At 36.2% G+C, this 7,455-nt stretch overlaps 1 non-coding gene across 1 annotated transcript; it reads right to left on the bottom strand.

The window, feature by feature from the left end:
* Positions 1-731: 731 nt before the first annotated feature.
* Positions 732-867, bottom strand: LOC144370227 (small nucleolar RNA SNORA42/SNORA80 family). Its single transcript, XR_013430126.1, has one exon. It is a non-coding gene; the product is annotated as a small nucleolar RNA SNORA42/SNORA80 family (small nucleolar RNA).
* Positions 868-7,455: the final 6,588 nt, after the last annotated feature.

The following is a 7,455-nucleotide window of genomic DNA, read 5'->3' as shown; positions in this document are numbered from 1 at the left end:
TATACACCACTCTCCATTTGCACTGCGACCCTTCTCTTACTTTTTGGCCTGATGTGCTAATGAAGCTCCCTGGGCCTTCCCACTCTTCTCATTTCTCCAGAACACAGAGAATTAGCTATGTGTAACCAGCACATTTTCACCCTCTTGCTGAGACTCACTGCTTCAGCTGTACAGTACTAGATCGTGGTTTGATTATTTACTATTTTTGTTCCTATCAAATGGTGAAGCTTCCAGTTTGCAGAGATCTACAAGAGGAGACACTTCTTGCATCCAGGCCTCATCCATTTTATTCAATCAGACTAGCATCCCTGCTGTTTCCACCGCTGCTTCAAGCTCCGTTTTCTTCCAAAGTCTTAGTTATATTTCATAACACATTAATTGGTCTCTTCTCTGCACTTATAAAGTGATATTTGTGCTATAAAATAATTTACTGTGATTATATAAATTCTTCTAATTTGAATACATGTAGGTGTCTTCTGTATAAACAGATGGTAAACTCTTAAAGTCAGTTTTTTTTTTTTAATACTGTGTTTAACATACAGAAGATGTTCAATGACATCTTTCTGCTTTGTCCACTAATTTGCTTAGCAGGATTTCCTAATTTCTTTTTGTCATTGATTTATCTTATTTTTTTACAACCAATTTTTAATGCTATGACCATGCACTTGAAACTATTGTGAGGTTATTTTTATGTTTATTCTATTTTATTGTTTTCTTTCTTTTTTTTCTCACACTGTGCAACCCACTTCACTGCCAGCAGCCTGTGGGTACAAAAACCAGGCAATGCTTCAGAGGCACAGTTGGCTCTGGCATTAAACACCGTGAAAGCCCGAAGGGGATGAGCACGCCATAAATTCAAGCCTGTGCATTATTTGGAAAATAAATAAATAATAAGAAGTAAAGATTTAATATACTCAGAAAATTGAGGTAGCTATGAGGATGCTTGACAAGTGAAAGTGTAAGGATGTAGAAATCAACATAAGTGATTCTGGTTTTAGTAGCATCAAAATAATAAGACATACAGGAGTAAATTCAACAAAAGATTAATATTTTCACTATCATAATATTTTCAATAATAATGTAATGATGACATTTTCCCACTTACCAGTAAAAATGTGGCAAAACTAAAAATAGACAACAGACCTGAATGAACTCTTCTCTAACCAGGGATGAAAATTGTCAAAGTAGATACAAAAAGATGACCTACATTTTGAGTCATTAGGGAAATGCAAAACAAAACCACAATAAGATGCTTCTTTACAAACACTGAGTGGACTCAAAATGTCAGAAAAAACAAGCATTGATGAGGATGAGGAGAAACTGGAATCCTTATGTTCTACTGACAGGTTCATGAGATGCACAGCCATTTTTGAAAACAGCTTTTCAGGTCTTTAAACCATTAAACATGAAGTTACCATGTGACCTCCCATTTCCACTGTTACTTATACAAAGGGAATTGAAACTATGCTGCTATGTTTTGAGTACAAGGTGTCCCCAGAAGCTCTGTTAATGAAGAAACATTCTGAGATGAGATGATTGGATTATGAGATCAGTAAACTAATCAGTAGATTGGGTGATAACTGTAGGGAAGTTGGGTATGGATGGAGGAGTTGGGTAAATGGGTTGTTCCATGGAAAAGTTGTTCTTCCTGAAGTCCCCCTTCTCCTATCTCTCTCTTCTTTTCTCTCCTCATCCCTCCTTTTCCTTTCTTTTCTTCTCTCCTCTCTTTCTACTCCTATCCTCTCCTCCCCTCCCCTCCTCTCCTTTCCATTCCCCTCTCCCCCTCCCCCCCTCTCTCTCCCCTTTACCTTGGGCACAGAGCAATGGAGTTGGCTATCCGTGGACAGAGACCTCTGAAACCTTGAATCCCATGAATTTTTCTCCTCTAAGTTGTTCTTGTTGAGTGTTTTCATCACAGGGATAACCAAACTAAAGCCTATGCAAAAATTTGCATGAGAAAATTTTTTCATAATGACTAAAATAGCATTATTTGTAATAGACAAAAAGATAGATGAAAGATAAATCACTATTGACAGACAAATGGATAAATAAATTTAATTTGGAAGGTTCTTGATTACTGACTATATAAAATAGAGATAAAGAGCTGATCCATGCTACAATATTATTGACCGTTGAAAATATGCTGCCAAGAGAAAGAAGCCACTTCTACCAAGTTACAGCATGATTCCATGCAAAGGAAAATTCAGAATAATGATGTCTATGTAGGTAGAGAGTCCAGACTCAGATAATCTATTGGTGGTTGTCTGGTAGGGTAGAAGATAGCACGAAATGACTAAGGACATATCATGTAAGATTAAGATTATAAAAAGTTCTAAATTGATTGTGGTGGTAGTTACATGTATCTGTTCTTTATGAACCACTGAATTGTACAGTTTAAATGGATTACTTATAAGCATATGAATTGTGTCTCAATAAACTTAAAATAAATAGGTAAGAAATTGATATTGATTGCATATTTCATAGGTATGAAATATTAACAATTCACAATACCTAAACTGTGGAGCCAACCTAGATGCACTTCAGTGGATGAATGGATAAGAAAAGTGGCATATACACACAATGGAATTTTGCTCATCAATAAAAGAGAATAAAATCATAGCATTTGCAGGCAAATGGATGGCGCTGGAGAAGATAATGCTAAGTGAAGTTAGCCAATCTAAAAAAAACAAATGCTGAATGTTTTCTCTGATATAAGGAGGCTGACTCATAATGAGGTAGGGAGAGGGAGTATAGGAGGAATAGATTAATTCTAGAGAGGGAAAAGGGGTGTGAGGGTGAGGGAGGGGGCAGGGGATTAGCCAGAACTGTGGAATGTGATAGACATCACTATCCAAAGTACATGTATGAAGACTCTAATTGGGTATCAAAATATTTTATATACAGAGATATGAAAAGTTGTGGTAGAGAGAAGTGATGGGAGAGGAGGGGAGGGGATAGGGTGATAGGAAGTATAGTAGAATGAAACAGACATTATTATTAGTGTGTGTATATGTGACTGCATGACCAATATGATTCTGCAATCTGTACACTCATAAAAATGAGAAATTATATCCCATCTGATTCAAATGTAAGATATGTCAAGGTCATTGTACTGTCCATAACTAACTAAAAAATTGTGGGATATGTATATAATAAGAATTGTAATGCATTCCACTGCCATTTATTTATTTATCTATCTATTTATTTATTAAAATAGTAAAAAAAATAAAGAAATGAGTTGAACAGTTTTAAGCATCAAGATGATGTCTTGGCTCCTCGGCAGGTGGAAACCAAGATAGGGAGTCCAGAGCAGACTGGCAAGGCAGGGACAGAGGGAGTGCATGGAGATGCAGTTTTCGGCTCCTAGATACTTGGAGAGACTCATAAATTCTGGTTTCCAGAATGAAAAGCACAGAGGAATTCATTAGCCTGAACTCTGCACCCATGACAATAGGACCAGTCTCAGGTCAGAGGAGTCACAATGGGAGAAAAAGAAGCAAAGCTGATCAACTTTCTTCAGAATCAGTGGTGTAAGAGAAAGTCAGAATGAATTAAGCTGAAGCAGAATCTGAAAAGTGACCTGCTGTGTGAGAAGTAATTCACCTTTTCTCCATGCATTGGTGGAATAACTACACCTAAGACTGTAACTCTGGAAAGGATTACATCTGTCGATCTCCATCCCACTGAGAGACATCAGAAAATATTACCCTAGGGAATACCTTTGAACAGCCCACCTGAGTAGCTCAGTTTCTGTAAACTCCCCACCCACACCTACACTACTGGCCACAGGGGTGAAGCACTGCAGAGCTGGCAGGGTGCACCGGACACTCCTGGGAGAGTTGACCCAAGCGAGGAGCATTTCTACCACATGCCACAAAGTTCCGACCACAGTTCCTGCACCAAAAAGTTACATGAAATGAACACATACTTCTCAAAGTACAATGGCCAACAATCATATGAAGAATAAAAGTTGAACGTATTTAACTATGAAGGAAATGTAAACTAAAAGTACACTGAGATTCCCTCTCATGCCAGTCAGGATGTCAGTCATCATGAATACAAATAGCAATAAATGGTGACAAGGATGTGGGAAATGGGGAACTTCCATACACTTGGTGGACATGCAGTTAGTACAGTCACTATGCAAATCAGTGTGGAGGTTCCTAAAAAAGAAAAAAAAAGGATTAAAATATGATCCAACTCTACCACTCTTTGGTCTTTATCCAAAAGACCTGAAATCAGCATACTTTAGAGATGCATGCATGCCCATGTTTATAAAAACACAATTCACAAAAGCCAGGTTATAGAACTATCCTAGGTATAACTCAAGAGACATATTGATAAAGAAAACGTGAAACACACACACACACACACACACATACACACACAATAGAATATTATAAATATATAAAATAGATTATCTCATTTTCAGAAAATGAATGGAACTGGAGAATATCATGGTAAGCAAAGTGCAGCAGACTCAGGAAGAGAAGTATCACACGTTTTCTTTCATATGTGGAAGCTATTGAGGCAAACAAAGAAAAGAAGGTATCACAAAGGTAGACAGGGCACCAATAGGACAGAGGAAGAAAAACAGGCAAAGAAGGCTTGTAATGCATGGGGAAGCGCTGGAGAGTGAAATCGATAAGATTATGTTTTACACATGCACCAATATGCCTATGCCACAATAAAAACCCATCTTTTTGCATGGCTAAAATGTACAGATACAAAGTTTTAAGTAATTATCTTCACTGTATTCTCTAGAGACTTTCAAATAAAAATTGTGAAGATGTGTTTTGCTCTGCAGCTTTATTTTTTTTTCCAATTTTTTTAGAGAGGGAAATATCCAAAAGTTAAGAAGATTTGGTTATGCAATACAGAAAACTCAAGAATTGTGAGGTTTTGAATTCAAAAAGCTTATAGGAAATTATTAAAAATAATTCACATTTACGGAAAAAGAATACCAAAGTGGTGAAAGATAAACCAGTTAATAGTCCTTGGCTGATTCGTTCTGATAAGCACTTCCCCTTTCTTCGCCCTCTGATTTAGTATTGAGTATCTGTAAAATAGTTTGTGGGGGTAGGCCTAAAAAGGGAGATACGTTAAAAATATATGGCACTTGGACAAACTGCTTGAAAAGGTCACACAAGAGCAAACCTTGCCAAGCTCTCTGTTGTATCCCCAAGGCCTCTCCCAGGGTCTTATGTTCCTGCCACCTCACTGGTGACAGGCACAGCTTCTTATATATCAGGTTTCAGACCAATGTCCCCTACATGCAAACCCTCACCATCCACAGAATGATTCCTCCCTGATATTCTCTTCCATAGCCTTCTGCACATTCTTGAGGAATGGATACAAAAGCTTTATGCACATGCATGCATGTCTTCCCTCCTGGTGACTGTTCTGTAACTTCCTTTCATTCTTTACTTTCAAAATGACCTTCTGCAAATCATTTAACCTGTTTGTGCCACAGAAAAGTGAGAAATAGATGTTATTTGATTCTGAGAACACTTTGGAGGGAAATTGGCTAATGCAGGTTAAATCATTGCCTGGCGCATTTCATACCTTAATAGATGCATATGGTGCCACTATGATTAATATTATAAGATAAAATATTCAATGGACAAAAGACCCTGGTCAAGATTATATACCCTGTGACTTTCAGTTTGGCAGAAGTATTTGAATATTAAGCATATTAATTATGCATAAGATGCCTTCCCTTAACATGAATAAAATGCTCAATTGAAAATGCTATTATGTTTAGCAAACCTACTAAGTTTATACGTCATCCACAGACACACACACACACACACACACACACACACACACACACACAGAAAATCTTTACCACTTCCACATCACATAGAGCCTTAATCTCCAGGATACAAAAAACTCAAAATTTTAAATCAAAAAACAAACACATAAGCCAATCAATAAATGGGCAACAAAATTGAATAGAAACCTCACAGAAGAAATACAAATGATCAAAAAAAAAAAGAAAAAAATGTTCAACTTCTGTAGTAATTAAACAAAATGAAATTAAAACTACACTGAGATTTCATCTCACTCCAGTCAGAATGGCAATTGTCAAGAATAAAAGGAACAATAAATGTTGGCAAGGATGTGGGGGGAAAAGTTCACTCATACTTTGCTGGAAAGCAGGATGGTGATTCCTCAGAAAACTGGGAATGGAACCACCATTTGACCCAGTTGTCTCACTCCTTCATCTATACACAAAGTACTTTAAGTCAGCATACTACAGAGACAGCCACATCAATGTTTATGGCAGCCCAATTCACAATAGACAAACTATGTAACCAACTAGGTGCCCTTCAAACAATTAATGATAAGGAATTTGTGGTGTATACACACAATGGAATATTATTCAGCCATTTAGAAGAATAAAATTATGGCATTTGCCAGTAAATGGATGGAATTACAGAATATCATGCTAATTGAAATAAGCCAGTCCCAAAAAGCCAAAGGCCACATGTGCTCTCTGATATTTGAATGCTTACTGACAACACAGGAGGGAATAGAGGGGAAAGTATATAAGTTCATTGGATTGGATAAAGTGGAATGAAAGGAAGGAAGGGGAGATGGGAATAGAAAATACATCAGAATCAAACATAATTTTATAAATTGGCCAAATTATATTATTATATTAGGTGCCTGTATGAATATGTAAAAAATATAATTTGACATAACTTTCCTTTGCACATATATGAATACACAACCAATGTAAATCTACATTATGTAGAACTACAAGAATGAATTCCTACTTGGAATGGGTTGCACTCCATGTATGTTTAATATGTCAAAAGGCACTCTACTGTCATGTATATCTAAAAAGAACAATAAAAAGTAAATTTTTTTTCCAAAACCAAAATTCTACTTTTCTGATTTTGCACTAACCTTTCAGAAAACATATTGCCAATGTGTTTAATATTGTAAGAATATACTTTTAATTAGAACAAATTTTGTTACAAATTGTATGAGTATATTATGGATTTTTTGTATGTGTGTGTATGTGTGTGTGTGTGTGTGTGTGTGTTAACCTCTTTGTATCATCTAATATGAATTTGCAAGACAGAGCATTGAATGCTAGAGGATGGGCTACATGGAGAAATAATCACTAAAGCATACAAAATTTCAGTTATAAGATGAATAAGTTCTTGCAATCTAATGCACACAGTGGTGACTAAAGTTAATAATACCGTGTTTTATACTTGAAATTTGCTCAGGGATTAGATCTTAATGGCTCTCACTACACTCATATGATAACAAAGTGCATGAGGTGTGGGATGTGTTCCTTGACTCCATCTTAGCACCATTTTACAATGTAAATGTCTATCAAATCATACTATATAGCTGAATAAAATACAATTTTTATTTGTCAATTATGACTCAGTGAAGCTGAAAAAATAAAATATATTTACGTAATGTATGTAATAT

The sequence above is a fragment of the Ictidomys tridecemlineatus genome, chromosome 13 (genome assembly GCF_052094955.1).
Source record: "Ictidomys tridecemlineatus isolate mIctTri1 chromosome 13, mIctTri1.hap1, whole genome shotgun sequence".
NCBI lineage: Eukaryota > Metazoa > Chordata > Mammalia > Rodentia > Sciuridae > Ictidomys > Ictidomys tridecemlineatus.
This window is presented reverse-complemented; position numbering and strand designations above follow the sequence as displayed.